The sequence below is a fragment of the Hylobates moloch genome, unplaced genomic scaffold, assembly GCF_009828535.3.
Source record: "Hylobates moloch isolate HMO894 unplaced genomic scaffold, HMol_V3 SCAFFOLD_10, whole genome shotgun sequence".
Taxonomy (NCBI): Eukaryota; Metazoa; Chordata; class Mammalia; order Primates; family Hylobatidae; genus Hylobates; species Hylobates moloch.
Genome location: NW_026652285.1, coordinates 34,415,487 through 34,428,460, shown reverse-complemented (window position 1 = coordinate 34,428,460; position 12,974 = coordinate 34,415,487). Strand labels below are relative to the sequence as shown.

The 12,974-nt window shown below is 45.6% G+C and overlaps 1 protein-coding gene across 5 annotated transcripts in view; it reads left to right on the top strand.

Annotated features, from left to right (window-relative positions):
- Positions 1-2,348: 2,348 nt before the first annotated feature.
- Positions 2,349-12,974, top strand: part of SLC25A51 (solute carrier family 25 member 51) — a 30,504-nt gene continuing 19,878 nt past the window's right edge. For 2 of the 5 annotated variants that reach the window (XM_032164201.2, XM_032164198.2), the window contains exons 1-2: positions 2,411-2,608; positions 6,704-6,828. The gene's annotated coding sequence lies outside the window, so the exon portion shown is untranslated. Of the gene's footprint in view, positions 2,609-2,860; positions 3,146-6,703; positions 6,829-12,974 lie in introns of those variants that run through there. The other 3 variants (XM_058444684.1, XM_032164200.2, XM_032164199.2) reach the window with 3 other exon arrangements.

Below are 12,974 nucleotides of genomic sequence, written 5' to 3'. Positions count from 1 at the left end.
AAGATCCACCAGCAACCTTCCTATGGCCCTTTTCCCCCAAGAACCCAGGCCCTGCCTTCCAAGGCAGGTGAAATGCCCTGCCTTCCAAGGCAGGTGAAATGCCCTGCTCTCCACCCGCAATTCATTTTGGCAAACATCTCCTAGGCGCTCTTTTTGCCAAGCGCTGAGTTGGAGAGCCAGGAAAAAGCCAGACAGCTCTGCCCTCATGAGCTGGCGGTGGGAAAGATCACACTGTCATGAGTGACTACCACATAGGACAGGATGTCAGAAGCGCCCCAAACTTTGGGCCATGGGAAGGCAGGGGCAAGAACCTTCAATTTTGCCTGAGATGATCAGGGAAGGTTTCTAGGAGGAAGAGGCAAAAGGACCTTGAAGGGCTGTTTGGTGAAGGGCTAATATTTATCAGTGGTGAAAGGGGGAAACAGGCTTAAGGAACACAGGATTTGCAAAACACTGAGACTGCATATTGCTAAAGCACAGAATATAGTTGGGGCTGAGGTGGACAGACTGGCAAAAGGGCCAGGACAGGACAGCCCCGTGCACCAAGTTAAGGAGTTTGGATTTACTGGGGGAAGCAAGAGGGAACCATTGGAGATTTTTAAGCTGGGGGATGACATGATCACAGCTGGGTTGGAGGATATCTGGCAGCTGACTAGTGGCTGGAGGTATAGAATGCAGGAATGGGTGGATGAGGACAGAAATGAAGGGCTAACTTTAAGATGGATCCGGAATCCAGAAATAGAGGGTTTTCATCCCCAACATTTATATGCCCAAGAAGAGCCAATGAAGGGCCTGGGGGTTTCTGACAAGGAACTAAGAGCTGAAGGGGCAGAGGCCTGTGCTGTGGCCTGCAGCAGCAATAAAAGCAGCAGACTGGGCTCAGCTCCAGACCTGAGCTTTCCCGTTAGCCTGGGATTTTCTGAGTCTGGTGTGCCCCAATTGTGTGTTTAATTTCAGTCTTTTCCTTCTTGTTCGGGTTTTACTGCAGGAGAATAACCTCTCCATTCTAATCTGAAATTAATTATTTATGCTTATGAACACGCTGGATGCCTGCCTGGTTTATTTATTTTTCAAATAATGCATCTGAATAGGCATTCACACAAGACAGGGCAAACATAATTTTGAGGCAAAGGCCCTTTCCAACTGTTGCCCGATAAATCGTTCTAAGCCATTGTGTAGCCTTGTCCTTATCCTGCGGAGTCCAGAATTTATCCCTCGCATACTAATTAGATGGCAGGTGTCTGTGTCTGACAGTCAAGATTCGCACTATCCAGCCCCACCACCTGACCCTTACAATCTTATCTCCTGCTGCTATGACTTTCTCCACTGGGCCAAATTCCACTCATCCATCCTCCAAGGCCCAGTTCAAACGTCTACTCTGTGAAGCCATCTCTGGTTCTCCCTTGAGGGAGAACCTCATGCTTCTGAATTTCCAGTCTTTTGTTTTTGTATCCTTCATCAGACACTAAGCTCCCCAGGACCTGGCACGCAGTAGGCTCCTCAATGGAGCGTTTGCTGGAATGGGGGAGGGTGGTCTCCAGCTTCCCGAGAGGCACTTAAGCACGCCAGCCAAAGCGGGGCTGGGCAGAGATCAGACCCGCTTTTGGAGTCAGTGTCTACAAAGTGCTCTCGGGGGAAGGGGGCACGCGGGGAACGTCGCCCACCCGGAGCCGATCCCCCCAAGAACGCTTCACTCGGGTGGGGTTACTGCTTGGGCTCGCCCCAAGCACAGTGCACACACTTCACACATCCACAAGCCTCCTGAAACGCCTCTCCCCTCAGGCCGACCTTTCCGTTTCCTTCATCGCCTCCCATCTGTTGTGTGCTTCCAGTTTCCAACTCAGAGTCAGAACCATCATTTCCAAAGACTCCTGCAACAGCCCGAGGACGCATACAAGGCACGGGTTACTTTTCAGACGGGGATTTGGGGCTCAGGGTCCAGCGACTCGTCCAAGGTCACTCTCAAGATGTATGAGGGCTATGACTTTGACCCAGGCCTTCTAACTCCCCGGGCAGCGCTCCTCCCAAGCCCCCCGCAAGCTGTCTGAGCTTCAAAGGAAAAAGAGTTCAAAAGTGATCCATATGTCCCAAACCACCCACAAAGTGTTCTTCTGTGAACTGCGGCATGGGTCGCTGATAAAAGGTCCCTCTGAAGGTTTGAAGATACCCAACAAGGCTCCACAGAGGGCACTTTGGAGTTTTCCGCGAAGGCGCTCGCCCCGCAAAACGACAATGCACCGAAAACCGACAATGCCCAGACGCCCCCTGCAGGCAGCGCGCTAGAGAACGCGTTGGCTGTTTCTGGCACGCTGAAGCCACCGTACGGCATCAAGGGTGAAGCATGGTGGCTAGCGGAGCCCGCAGCTTGACAGGTGTGCTGGCGTGGCCCTCTACCTGTCCCGCCGCGGCGGCCTGCGGCCAGGAGAAGTAGGCTGGCGACATCTGGCGGGCCGCGGGCAGAGGGAGGGGAGGCGGGGCGGTGTCTCCCTCACGTGACCCCAACGGCGCCTAGCGCGTCGCGCTGCGCCCCAACCCCGGGGTCGGTCACGGTCTGCGCCTGCGCGGGCCCCGGCTCGCTAGCCGTCCTGCGGGACGCCGGCGGTGATGGGTGAGTGTGGGACGGGCGTGGGGAAGCACCGGGCTCTCTTCGCCTGAGGTTGGAGGGAGGGGAAACGCGCCGAAGGGCCCGTTGGGGCAGCCTGCTGCCCTGGGGGCCCATCCCTGTCTTCTATGCGCTCCGGCTGCCCTGGCCCGGCCCCTGCGGGCCCCACCCAGGCGGCGCGCGCGGAATCGGTTCTGAGCCTCCTCGGCTCCCGGCTCCCCCGCCTGCCGCGGGTGTTTGTCCGGCTGCTGAGCGACCTTTCCCGCGAAGGCGCTGTCCCTTCATCTGGGCGCGCCCTGGGCTGGGGAGGCACCTCCCTGGTGCACAGGAACCGAAGGGGCGGGGAGGAGCAGGGCGCTGCCTGCGCCCGGGGGAGAGCGGGGATGGCACCGCGCAAGGGCCCCTGCCTCCCGGGAGACTGGGATTTCGGCCTCACCTCGGGACCCCTGACTGTGGAGTGTCAGAGACGGAAGAGGACTTAGTGATCTTGTCCAGCCCCCTCCCTGCCTTTCACAGGTTGGGGAAATGGACGCCTGGAGAACAGTAAGTTCAGCTACATAACCTGGCAATGCTTGTTCTGCGACACCATGTTGCATCGCGTTGTAGGGAGCTCACTTGTACAAGAATTTTCGGGGACGGTGGTGTTGGTGGTGTTAGTCTCCATCCATTATTTGGTGTTCAGTTTAGCTAGATGGAGTAGGTCAGCACCTCAACTTTCTGCATAACCTTTGTTTTGCACCTCACAGCTCTACCTAGCCGATCTTAATTCCCACCTTCTGTTTCTCTCTACTTGTAATCTGTGAAACAGAAGCCCTTGAAATGTATAGTGACCTTGCCATTTTGAGCTGCCTCTCCCCGTGCTTTGAAAGGATTCCATAGGCTCAAAAGGTGCTAGGACTCTTGAGATCCCATAGTGGTTTAGAGCACAGGTTACCGCTTTGGAACTGGAATCACCCTTAGCGCATCTCAGGGGAAAATAAGCAAGGAGTTGACTCATCTGATCTCTCGTTTGGTAAATGAAAGCAAACTCAGATTAGTGGATTTTAAAATCAGATATTTCTTTGTCTTTATATTGGCAAGATAGTGTCATAACCAGGATTAGACCCGAGCTGATCTTGTTCTGAATGCTGACTCAGACCTGCTGACTAGTGGAAATTCACATCCTTTGAGAATTGGAGTCACCCTCTCCCCAGTTTGCAGAGACCTTTGTGCTGAGATCATATCTGTATCGTGCTGATCCATGTAGGCTGTAAATTACAATAAGGTTTTAGACTTTACACTGTTTTCTTAGTCACAGAAGCTTGACACTTGTAGTTGCTTGAAAATCAGGTTCATTAACTGCTCCCTTATGATGAGATAGTTTTACGTAGCAAACAAGCGTAAAGTTATGGTAAATAAATTTTGCAATAAATTGCAAAGAATTATCCACATTAATGAATAAAAATATAAAGATCAGTTTAGCAAAGAAATTTAACCATGTTCACAGTATAGGTAAACATGCAAAATTCTAAACTGCACTACCAAATAATGCTGTGCACATTATGCTTCTATTGCTAAATTAAGAACATGTTCACACCATCCTGGTGCGTAGGATTAAACTAGAGAAAAAGCTTTAAATCTGTAAAGTCCAGGAGGGTTTCATAACATTTTTCCCCCATCTAGGCCTATTTTTTAAATCTGAGAATCGCAATGTACAGTAATGTTCTTAAAATAGTTTGATATGGTAGTCAATAAATGGTTAACTTCTGTTAGCTGTAGTTTTCTGCTTAATAACAGTCCCCATTCTCACACAGAGTCATAAATAAACTAACCTTTATTTGCAAAATTTCAGAAAGTAATACAAGTAACATTCCAGTAAAAGTGAACATGGACAAAATTTTTCTTGTTGTTCAAGTACGCAAATAACTTGGCTTGTACTGTCAAGGAGCATATGTAAACAGCTTGTAGGTGGTGACTTTAGAATTTAAAATGTTTTGTGTGCTCAGTGTGTAAAAATGGTTTTGACATTCATAAATTTTTGCCACAATATCATGTAATCATGTACATTAATCTAAATATTCTTGTTGATTTAACATTGTTTAATTCTGAAACTGAAGAAGTGCAAAGCATTACATAGGTATCAAGCATTTCTAGACTAAGTTTTAGAACTTCAAATATTGATTAATCTTAGCTTGTAAGTGTACTAATAAGAGTTTTTAACTCATACCTATCAGCTGAATCAGTAAAAAGTAAGGATGTGGTAGACTAATAATTATCAAACTTAATACCCTGACAAACTTCAGTGTCTAGAACATATCTTGAAGTTAATCATATTAAGCCCCAAAACTCTGTACATTAAGAAAGGGAGAGGAGAGAGGGAACAGATGATAATTCTGGAACCTTTTTTTCCTTTTAATCTTATTTTTACTGTGAATAACAACACTAAACTAACTGAAGATTCTGGGACACTTATAAGCAAGCAGAGTTAAGACAAAATGCCAACTCTCTTAAGTAGTAAGAGTTTTGCTCAAAGAAAAGTACATAGCCTTAAACAGTCAAGTTATGAAACAAAGGATAAAAATACTTGTCTCACTTAAGAATTACAAGAAAATAAGCCAGGCACAGTGGCTCACGCCTGTAATCCCAGCACTTTGGGAGGCCAAGGCAGGCTGGATCACTTGAGCTCAGGAGTTCGAGACCAGCCTGGCCAACATAGTGAAACCCCGTCTCCACTAAAAATACAGAAATTAGCCGGGTAGGGTGGTGCGCCTGTAATTCCAGCTACTCGGGAGGCTGAGGCAGGAGAATCGCTTGAACCCAGGAGGTGGAGGTTGCGGTGAGCCAAGATTGTGCCACTGCACTCCAGCCTGGGCAACAGAGTGAGACTCTGTCTCAAAAAAAAATTTTTTTTTTTTTTAAACTAGGTGAGCATGGTGGCTGATGCCTGTAGTCCCCTTTGGGAGGCCAAGGCTGGCAGATGGCGTGAGCCCAAGGAGTTCGAGACCAGCCTGGGCAACGTAGAGAAACCCTGTCTCTACAAAACATACAAAAATTAGCTGGGCTTGGTGATGTGGGCCTGTGGTCCCAGGTACTCAGATGGCTGAGGTGGAAGGATTGCTTGAGCCCAGGAGGTCAAGGCTGCAGAGAGTGCAGTGAGCTGTGAGGTAGCCACTGCACTTCAGCCCAGGTGACAGAGCAAAACTCTGTCTCAAAAAACAGAACAAAACAAAACAAAACTGAGAAATAGTAAAATTGGTAATTCACAAGCTGCTTCTTTGCTAGGAGTGGGAAGGTTATAAATTAGATAAACTGATAACCCTGCTCAAGAAAAAAGGGAACATAAGTACACAGGTTAGAAATAATTTTTTAAAACAGCAAGTGTTGGATGGGTGCATTGGCTTGTAAATCCCAGCACTTTGGGAGGCCAAGGCAGGAGTTCAAGACCAGCCTGGGCAACAATAGCGAGGCCCCCTCTCTGCTAAAAAAATGTTTTTTAAAAGTTAGCCAAGCATGGTGGCATGCACCTGTGGTCCTAGCTACTCAGGAGACTGAGGCCCCCGGGGTCCAGGCTGCAGTGAGCCATGATCATACCACTGTACTCCCTGTCATCATTTTTTTTTTTTTTTCTGGATGGAGTCTTGCTCTGTCACCCAGGCTGGAGTGCAGTGCTGCGATCTTGGTTTACTGCAACGTCTGCCTCCTGGGTTCAAGCGATTCTCCTGCCTCAGCCTCCCAAGTAGCTGGGACTACAGGCGTGTGCCACCACACCCGGCTAATTTTTTGTATTTTTCGTAGAGATGGGGTTTTACCGTGTTAGCCAGGATGGTCTCGATCTCCTGACCTCATTCATGATTCGCCTGCCTTGGCCTCCCAAAGTGGTGGGATTACAGGCTTGAGCCACCACACCTGGCCTAGACCCTGTCTTTAAAAATAAAAATAGGCTGGGAGCAGTGGCTCATGCCTATCATCCCAACACTTTAGGAGGCCAGCATGGGAGGAACACTTGAGCCCAGGAGTTTGAGACCACCGTGGACAACATAGTGAGACCCTATCTCTAAAAAAAAAAAAAAAAAAACAAACAAACTATATAAATTAAACCAGAATTTTTTTTTTTTTTTTAAGGAAATCCAGTTATCAAAATTGATTCAAGAAGAGAGAACCTAACAGAACAATAACAATGGAAGAAATTGGGAACATTATCACAGAGCTATCATCCTGCCAAACTCCAGGCTCAGATGATGTCACAGGTGAATGCTATTAAACTTCAAGGAACAGATCATTTTGATAAAATTTAAGTTGTTCTACAGTATGATGGGGGGGGGGCGGCGGGGAACCACATATTCTTTTTACAAAGCCAGTGGAGCATTGACACTGGCGCTTGATGTGAAGATAGTATTAAAACTGAAAACGTATCTGAGTGCCAAGGCTTATGCCCATAATCCCAACACTTTGGGAGGCTGAGGCAGGAGGATTTCTGGAGCCAAGGAGCTTCAGACCAGCTTGGGCAACACAGAGTGACCCTGTCTCTACAAAATGAAAAATTAGCCATGCATGGTGGTGCACGTGTGTGGTCCCAGCTGGGAGAATTGCTTGAGTCTAGGAGCTTGAGGCTGCAGTGAGCCATGATTGTACCACTGCAGTCCAGCCTGGGTGACAGAGTGAGACCCTGTCTTGTAAAAGAAGAAAAAAAAATGACAACATGATCTGTTATGAACAGTAATATGAAATTTTAAAATATTAGTAAATGGAAGTTAGCAATATGATAAAAGAATATTTCACCACAGCCAAGTAGCATTTATCCACATATTGCAAGAGTGAGTAATCACCAAGAAATATGCTAACATAATACACCAAATGAATAAGTCAGAAAAGACAGAAAAGAATAATAAAATAGCTTCCCCTTGTTGAGTTCCTACTGTACACTAGACTGCTGTCCCGGGCACTTTACATGTTATTAGCTCAGTTAATTGAGCGAGTCTATGAGGTAGTTAATAGCCATGTTTTATAAAGAGAATAAGCAATAGAGTGACTTGTCAAAGGTCACACAGTACATGTGTGGTGGAGCTAGGATTTAAGTAGGTAATTAGTAGGTTCCAGAGGCTGTACTCTTAAATATTACACTGGCTATCTCCAGTGTTTGTATGATCATCTCAGGAGCTTTCTAAAAGCATTTGACCAAAGTTTAAGATAGACTCTTGAGTTATTGGTGGTGGGAAGGTGTGGAGGTGATTGAACTTCAGTACAACAATAATAAATGTATATTTCTTTCCCGTGTTTGAAAATTCTCTCAGTTTGACTTGTCAGTTGACTAGAAAAATGGAATCCTTTTTTATTTTATTTATTTATTTATTTTTGAGACGGAGTCTTGCTGTGTCACCCAGGCTGGAGTGCAGTAGTGCAGTCTTGGCTCACTGCAACCTTGCCTCCTGGGTTCCAGCAGTTCTGCCTCAGCCTCCCGAGTAGCTGAGATTACAGATGCATGCCACCACGCCCGGCTAATTTTTTTTTTTTTTTTTTTTTGAGATGGAGTTTTGCTCTTGTTGCCCAGGCTGGAGTGCACTGGTGCAATCTTGGCTCACTGCAACCTTGCCTCCTGGGTTCCAGCAGTTCTCCTGCCTCAGCCTCCCGAATGCTAGGATTACAGGCATGTGCCACCACGCCTGGCTAATTTTGTATTTTTAGTAGAGATGGGGTTTCTCCATGTTGGTCATGCTGGTCTCGAACTCCTGACCTCAGGTGATCCGCCTGTCTCAGCCTCCCAAAGTGCTGGGATTACAGGTATGAGCCACCGTGCCTGGCCACCCCCGGCTAATTTTTGTATTTTTAGTGCAGATAGGGTTTCACCATATTGGCCAGGCTGGTCTTGAACTTCTGACCTCAAGTGATCTGCCTGCTTCGGCCTCCCAAAGTGCTGGGATTACAGGTGTAAACTACTGCGCCTGGCCTGGAATCCATTTTTAATGGGAAGCACAATTTCATAGTTAATAGTTGGGGGCAGGAGCTTAAGTTATAATTGCAGCTCTACTAATTCTTAGAATGAATATAGATTGAAGTCTTAGGGTTTTTGGCATAATGTGTGAGATGAAATTATGTGATAGCAGTAGGAAGGCCTCCTTCACTTCATGTTTACAGTAGAGTCCTACAGATGGGCAAGGGTAGATGATAAACAGAGAGGAGGGATACTTGAGTGGAATAAATCTTACATAACTCAGCTCATCAGTGAACGTTTTTGTGTCTTGATGATTTGTTTCCCTGTGTAAACTTGAAAACTGCTAGGACCTGGATTATGAACACTCAGATGACAAGAACCAAAAGCCAACTTAATGATAATCCCTAGGAGAGTTCCCACAGGTGTCAAGAAAAATATAAGAACTATAATTATATATATGTAATTATATATAGGGATTTTAATTATAATTTATTATAATCCTTTATTATAATTTAATTTTGTTCAGGAAGTATTTGTCAGTTCAATAAGAAGAAAGAATTACACATAAAAGAGAAGGCAAAATTTTTTGCAAGTGATCTTTTACATGGTGGAAACTAAAACATTCACCAAAAAACTGAGACATAGTAGGAATTCAGTAAGTTAGCTGGTTCTAACCTTAATACCCAAGAATTGTTTGTTTTTTTCTTATGCAAACAAAAACTAGTTAGAAAATTGATGGAAGTAAATAGCCTATGAATAATAATAATCAGGCAGGGCAAAGTGGCTCATGTCTGTAATCTCAGCACTTTGGGAGGCTGAGGCAGGAGGATCTCTTGAGCCCAGAAGTTGAAGACCAGCCTGGGCAACATAGTGAAACCCCATCTCAAAAAGTAAAATAGTTAAAAAATTTAAAACAGGGCGGGGGGGTGGAGCCAAGATGGCCGAATCGGAACAGCTCCAGTCTACAGCTCCCAGCCTGAGCGACACAGAAGACGGGTGATTTCTGCATTTCTGTTTGAGGTACCGGTTTCATCTCACTAGGGAGTGCCAAACAGTGGGTGCAGGACAGTCAGTGAAGCGCACTGTGTGCGAGCTGAAGCAGGGCGAGGCATTGCCTCACTCGGGAAGCGCAAGGGGTCAGGGAGTTCCCTTTCCTAGTCAAAGAAAGGGGTAACAGACGGCACCTGGAAAATCGGGTCAGTCCTACCCTAATACTGCGCTTTTCCAATGGGCCTGGAGAACGGCACACTAGGAGATTGTGTCCCGCACCTGGCTTGGAGGGTCCTGTGCCCATGGAGTCTCGCTGATTGCTAGCACAGCAGTCTGAGATCAAACTGCAAGGCGGCAGCAAGGCTGGGGGAGGGGTGCCCGCCATTGCCCAGGCTTGCTTAGGTAAACAAAGCAGCCAGGAAGCTCGAACTGGGTGGAGCCCACCACAGCTCAAGGACGCCTGCCTGCCTCTGTAGGCTCCACCTCTGGGGGCAGGGCACAGACAAACAAAAATTCAGCAGGAACCTCTGCAGACTTAAATGTCCCTGTCTGACTGACAGCTTTCAGGAGAGTAGTGGTTCTCCCAGCACACAGCCGGAGATCTGAGAACGGACAGACTGCCTCCTAAAGTGGGTCCCTCACCCCCAAGCAGCCTAACTGGGAGGCACCCCCCAGTAGGGACAGACTGACACCTCACTCGGCCAGGTACTCCTCTGAGACAAAACTTCCAGAGGAACTGTCAGACAGCTGAATTTGTGGTCTCACGAAAATCCGCTGTTCTGCAGCCACCGCTGCTGACACCCAGCCAAACAGGGTCTGGCGTGGACCTCTAGTAAACTCCAACAGACCTGCAGCTGAGGGTCCTGTCTGGTAGAAGGAAAACTAACAAACAGAAAGGACATCCACACCAAAAACCCATCTGTACATCACCATCATCAAAGACCAAAAGTAGATAAAACCACAAAGACGGGGAAAAAACAGAGCAGAAAAACGGGAAACTCTAAAAAGCAGAGCACCTCTCCTCCTCCAAAGGAACGCAGTTCCTCACCAGCAATGGAACAAAGCTGGACGGAGGAGGACTTTGACGAGTTGAGAGAAGAAGACTTCAGACAATCAAACTACTCTGAACTACGGGAGGAAATTCAAAACAATAGCAAAGAAGTTTAAAACTTTGAAAAAAAATTAGACGAATGGATAACTAGAATAACCAATGGAGAGAAGGGCTTAAAGGAGCTGATGGAGCTGAAAGCCAAGTATTGAGAACTACGCGAAGATTGCAGAAGCCTCAGTAGCACATGCGATCAACTGGAAGAAAGGGTATCGCTGATGGAAGATGAAATGAATGAAATGAAGCGAGAAGGGAAGTTTAGAGAAAAAAGAATAAAAAGAGATGAACAAAGCCTCCAAGAAATTTGGGACTATGTGAAAAGACCAAACCTACGTCTGATTGGTGTACCTGAAAATGACAGGGAGAATGGAACCAAGTTGGAAAACACTCTGCAAGATACTATCCAGGAGAACTTCCCGAATCTAGCAAGGCAGGCCAACATTCAGATTCAGGAAATACAGAGAACACCACAAAGATACTCCTCGAGAAGAGCAACTCCAAGACACATAATTGTCAGATTCACCAAAGTTGAAATGAAGGAAAAAATGTTAAGGGCAGCCAGAGAGAAAGGTCGGGTTACCCACAAAGGGAAGCCCATCAGACTAACAGCTGATCTCTTGGCAGAAACTCTACAAGCCAGAAGAGAGTGGGGGCTGATATTCAACATTCTTAAAGAAAAGAATTTTCAACCCAAAATTTCATATCCAGCCAAACTAAGCTTCATACGTGAAGGAGAAATAAAATACTTTACAGACAAGCAAATGCTCAGTGATTTTGTCACCAACGGGCCTGCCCTAAAAGAGCTCCTGAAGGAAGCACTAAACATGGAAAGGAACAACCGGTACCAGCCCCTGCAAAAACATGCCAAATTGTAAAGACCATTGAAGCTAGGAAGAAACTGCATCAACTAACGAGCAAAATAACCAACTAACATCATAATGACAGGATCAGATTCACACATAACAATATTAACTTTAAATGTAAATGGGCTAAATGCTCCAATTAAAAGACACAGACTGGCAAACTGGATAAGGAGTCAGGACCCATCAGTGTGCTGTATTCAGGAAACCCATGTCACGTGCAGAGACACACATAGACTCAAAATAAAGGGATGGAGGAAGATCTATCAAGCAAATGGAAAACAAAAAAAGGCAGGGGTTGCAATCCTAGTCTCTGATAAAATAGACTTTAAACCAACAAAGATCAAAAGAGACAAAGAAGGCCATTACATAATGGTAAAGGGATAATTGAACAAGAAGAGCTAACTATCCTAAATATATATGCACCCAACACAGGAGCACCCAGATTCATAAAGCAAGTACTGAGTGACCTACAAAGGGACTTAAACTCCCACACAATAATAATGGGAGATTTTAACACCCCACTGTCAACATTAGACAGATCAATGAGACAGAAAGTTAACAAGGATATCCAGGAATTGAACTCAGCTCTGCACAAAGTGGACCTAATAGACATCTACAGAACTCTCCACCCCAAATCAACAGAATATACATTTTTTTCAGCACCACACCACACCTGTTCCAAAATTGACCACATAGTTGGAAGTAAAGCTCTCCTCAGCAAATATAAAAGAACAGAAATTATAACAAACTGTCTCTCAGACCACAGTGCAATCAAACTAGAACTCAGGATTAAGAAACTCACTCAAAACCGCTCAACTACATGGAAACTGAACAACCTGCTCCTGAATGACTATTGGGTACATAATGAAGTGAAGGCAGAAATAAAGATGTTCTTTGAAACCAACGAGAACAAAGACACAACATACCAGAATCTCTGGGACACATTCAAAGCAGTGTGTAGAGGGAAATTTATAGCACTAAATGCCCACAAGAGAAAGCAGGAAAGATCCAAAATTGACACCCGAACATCACAATTAAAAGAACTAGAAAAGCAAGAGCAAACACATTCAAAAGCTAGCAGAAGGCTAGAAATAACTAAAATCAGAGCAGAACTGAAGGAAATAGAGACACAAAAAACCCTTCAAAAAATTAATGAGTCCAGGAGCTGGTTTTTTGAAAAGATCAACAAAATTGATAGACCGCTAGCAAGACTAATAAGAAAAGAGAGAAGAATCAAATAGATGCAATAAAAAATGAAAAAGGGGATATCACCACCGATCCCACAGAAATACAGTCTACCATCAGAGAATACTACAAACACCTCTACGCAAATAAACTAGAAAATCTAGAAGAAATGGATAAATTCCTCGACAAATACACCCTCCCAAGACTAAACCAGGAAGAAGTTGAATCTCTGAATAGACCAATAACAGGCTCTGAAATTGTGGCAATAATCAATAGCTTACCAACCAAAAAGAGTCCAGGACCTGATGGATTCACAGC